Source organism: Psammomys obesus, unplaced genomic scaffold, assembly GCF_907164565.1.
Source record: "Psammomys obesus unplaced genomic scaffold, mPsaObe1.curated_primary_1811, whole genome shotgun sequence".
Taxonomy (NCBI): domain Eukaryota; kingdom Metazoa; phylum Chordata; class Mammalia; order Rodentia; family Muridae; genus Psammomys; species Psammomys obesus.
In genome coordinates this window covers 18383847-18388660 of record NW_026592890.1, presented here as the reverse complement: position 1 = coordinate 18388660, position 4814 = coordinate 18383847, and the positions used below count along the sequence as shown (strand labels likewise).

Genomic DNA, 4814 nt, shown 5'->3' with positions numbered 1-4814 from the left:
AGAACATTGATTTGTCTTCAGACATTAATTTTTGTCTTTTAATGAAAATAGATTTATTGGCATATACAAGATTAAAATAAATAGATAATTACTATACCCTTGTGTAAATATTTATTCATTGAAAATCCATGAAATGAATCACAGAGCAAAAATTATACTCTTGTCTTGTTAAAAATTATCTCTCTCAACTCTGTATACTATCAGACAACACTAAGATTTTGCTTTACATCTAGAGTGCACTGTTGTTCAAGTTTATGTGTGTCTGTAAAACTTCAGAGGACTGACTACACATATACACACCGAAAACACACGCAAACATACATGTAAGTACACCCTGCTCAGTCTATAATATTACTTGTATTCATGTTTTAAGATGATCACTTCATATTGGATAACCAAATGTATCAACTAATTATAGATTATGGCATAAAGGAGCATTTGGGATGGAAAGGAAGTGAATAATTATATAGTTATGTCATAATGTAAGATAAAATAAATAATTTTTAAATTTGTATGTACTTTATGATAATTTGATATGAACAAATGAAAGAAATATGTTATGACAAATGCATTATTTTAAAGAAAAAAAATTGATATGTTTTGAACAACAAAAGGCTATTTAGAATCATTGTTCCTTAATGGAGACTCACATTTATCTCTCCTGTATCTCTAATCTTAGACAATGCTGGTAAAACAACATAGGCAATGGAAACTGCATACCTCTATTACTTAAGCATATTATTAATAAAGTGATTATAAGTCCTAAAATTTCTTACAGATAGTATGTATGTGTGTTTGTGTGTGTGTGATTTAGCTATTTATTGCAGAGGAAAACTACCGTCCATCCCATAGTAACAACTGCAGTCAATCATCACAGACTTCAACAAACTGTAATGTAAAGAAAACTATTTGATTTAAGCAACATTTATTGATGCTATGTTATAAGGAAACAATGAACTTTAAATAATATTTGAGAAAAAACACAGTTCTTTTGTTTCTCTAAATTATAACTTAAATGTGTCAGTTATTCCTTGCATTGTGGATAACTTTGATATAATCAAATTATTAATGAATTTTACATAATATGCAACATTTACACAACTACCATACACACATTCATATAGATGCCATTTAATAAAAAGCTTGTTTGTGTATTTAATGAAGATATACTATTAAAAGATTTCTATTTATATAATCTCTGTCCAGACTTGAACTATTTTTCACCTGTCTTCTGTGGTGGTCTCTGGGTGTTTAACATCAGTGTAAACATGAACAAGAGAAAAAAGTTAAAATAAAATAATTTAGAAAATAAAATAAACAAGAGTACTTTCTTCAGCAGCACATATACTAAAATTGGAACGGTACAGAGAAAATTAGCATGACTCCTGAGCAAGGATGACATGCAAATTCGTGAAACGTTTCATATTTTTAAATTTTCAGGCATGGTGGGAACTAGAGCAGATCATCTTGAGTGAGGTAACCCAGAAGCAGAAAGACACACATGGTATGTACTCATTTATAAGTGGATATTAGGCACATAATGTTGGATAAACATACTAAAATCTATACTCCTAAAGAAGCTAAACAACAAGGAAGACCCTAGGGAAGATGCTCAATCCTCATTCAGAAGTACAAACCAAACAGACATTGGAAGAAGGGGAAGGACAGGAGTCTACCACAGATGGTCTCTGAAAGACTGTACTGAAGTATGGAAGCAGAGGCTGAGACTCACAGCTAAATTTTGGGCAGAGTGCAGGGAATCTTTTTTTTTTTTTTTTTTTTCAGAGAATCTTATGAAAGAAGGGGGAAATAGAAAAAGCTGGAGGGGATAGGAGCTCCAAAAGGAGACCAACAGAGCCATACAAACTGAGCCCTGAGGCCCCTGCAAAGACTGATACCCCAATCAAGGACCATGCATGGAGCAGACCTAAAACCCCTGCTCACATGTAGCCCTTAGAATCCTTCTCCAAGTGGGTCCCTAGTAAGGGAAACACGGCTTGTCTCTGGAATGAACTCAGTGGCAGGCTGTCTGATCACCTCCCTCTGGGAAGTGCAATCCTTGCCAGGCCACAGAGGAAGACAATCCAGCCAGTTTTGATGAGATCTGATAGGCTAGTGTCAGAGGGAAGGGGAGGCCGACCTTCCCTATCAGTGGACTAGGGGAGAGGGAAAGGGGGAGAAGAGGGAGAAAAGGGTGATTCGGAGGAGACAAGGGAGGTAGCCACAGCCAGATACAAATTGAATAAATTGTAACAAATGCTAATGATAAAAATTAAAATAAATAAATAAACAAGAAAACTTTTTTTTGGTCTGTTTATTATTCTTAAGCTATTATCCTAATCCTTTCTTTATAACTTTGTTATGGCTTTCAAAATCCAGGGTGATTGGAGTCATACTGATTTTAGTACAGATGGGGGTGGCATTATCAGAATGCTGGGAAAGCTTTTGTGTGAGAAAGCAAGGAAGGAAAAGCCCAGCTTCTACATCTGAATGTGACAATCATATTCAGAGGTATTCTGATTACTACAGTGTTTCAAGAAGAGAAAAGATTTTTATTTGTTCACCACATTATCATAAATAGCTTTGAGAAAGTGTGTTTATCCAAGACTGTGTTGAAAAGTTTTGTTTCGCTTAAGTACACTAGGATGGTGACAAGGAATGAAATTAAGAAAGACATTACCTAGACCTATTAGGGAAGCCTGTTTGAACATAAACTGAATATGAACTGAGCAAATAAAACCTTTTTTTTCAGTAGTGGAAAAAAAAAAAACTCAAGAGACTTTTTGTTATGTTTTATCATGCCAAGCTACAGTGAACTGTTTGTATAAAGCAAACAGATGAAGCTACTTTATTATTACTTTTATCTTAAATTCACGCACAAAGTAACAGGTTTCCCTATGCCATTTTCATGCATACTTACTTCCCGTTTCCTCTTCACTGACTGTTTTCCTCCCTCTCCTAGAGTCCCACTCCCTGTACCCTTCCTCCATCAGCATTCTCATTTCTTGTTCATGTGAACCCATATTTATTATCGTTCCCCAGAGATTTCCTTGAGCCCCAAATATTTTAGTATTATTAATTTTAAGAATTTATGAATAGGTGAGTGGTATTTCATTGGATCTCCTCATTCTAGACCACCGAAAGTGATTGAAAATTATGATACTAAATTCTAAATGCATTGTACTAAGTTATTAAAATGTCAAAAGAATCTTCAAAGATATCGAATGAGTCTTGAATCACTGATTCTAAAAGCTAAGCTGTGGGTTTCTCTGCCTCAGAGTAATGTCTTATGAAAGCAGCAGAAAGAGTGATATCCAAAACATAAAAGCAGCTTAATATCCTGAATCAATTAATCTGTGACAGAAAGTTTCCTGTTTAATGGTCACTTAGTATTTGAAAGTCTTATCATTGGTTATGAGTTAGTGTTGTCTTTGACACATTCATTATAAAGGTGAGAAAACCTAGATGTGAGGGTGATATCTGTTCCATGGATTAGGATGGTAATAGCTTCAGTGTACAGTAGAACATGGAAGAAAGTTTGATGCGAGAGCTCCTCCCATCTCTTTTGACACATCACTTCCTATTCTTTCCATGATTACTTCACCACACACTTGTGTCATTTTATTTTTTATTTTTATTTTTGTAGTTTAAAGACATAGATATTTTCCCTCCAGATTTACTCTATGAATAAGTGCTGCTTTTCTTTATTTTCCATAGTTTCTGGCTGTCAACTTTGATGGATAATGCAAACCCAAGGTGTTATCTCTTCATGCTAACTTGCCATGTAATACCCTCTAAACTTATGATATGTTGAATATTTTGGTTGAGTTTCTATATTCCAAAGAGTTGTCAAAATTGATCAGCCACAGTATAAGATGTTCATTTAAAATATTCTTTTATCATATCTAATTCACTTTTTTGTATACTGAAACATGACAGCGATTAGCAGAACACAAGTATCATTCTTACATTTGCCATATATATGTATATATATGACACACAAGCACACACACACATATATGTATATATAACAATTATGGGTCAATTGGTTGTTTCCTTATAGGCGTTACCTAACTATCTTAATTAGATTGCTATACATTTTGGGTCTTTGGAAAGTAAATACCATTGAAATGTGTAAATATGAACACATGAATCAGAAACAATAAGCCCAAACACTTATGAGTAGACCTTAGATTGGGCTCTTGCTTATGCACTGCTTAAAGTCAGAATAAACTGGTCACAAATTCATCTGAACACATGGTGTACTTTATTATTTTATTACCTACCTACCTACCTACCTACCTACCTACCTACCTAACTCTATCTATCTATCTATCTATCTATCTATCTATCTATCTATCTATCTATCTATCTATCTATCTATCATCTATCTACCTATCTATCCATCTATCTGGGCTCTTGTTTTTTTTGAGACAGGGATTATCTGTGTAGCATTGGCTTTCCTGGACTCGCTTTGTAAACCAGGCTGTTCTTGAATTCACAGAGATCCACTTGTGTCTACTTCCCTGATATTACAAGCATACACCAACTCGCCTGGCTCTGTGGTGTTGTTGGAAACATAGGATAAGTCACCCTGGTTCTACCTGCCAAGCTTATAATAGGATAACGGCAGTTCTCAAAGCTCATGGAATTGCACTCTCATTGCAAATGTAGCTCTTCTATGATTTCTCAAGTTAGTTTCTGGATTGATCCAGAAGACTTGCAGGCTGGAAGCTGAAGAGGCAAGAGCAATGCATCATGATACTGTAAAATGCATGCTTTCACATTGTTAATTTAAAGTTATGAACTTCCTA

General features: G+C 34.6%; 1 non-coding gene across 1 annotated transcript; it reads left to right on the top strand.

Annotated features, from left to right (window-relative positions):
• Positions 1-1323: 1323 nt before the first annotated feature.
• On the top strand, positions 1324-1430 carry LOC129683467 (U6 spliceosomal RNA). Its single transcript, XR_008721152.1, has one exon. It is a non-coding gene; the product is annotated as a U6 spliceosomal RNA (small nuclear RNA).
• The last annotated feature ends 3384 nt before the right edge of the window (positions 1431-4814 follow it).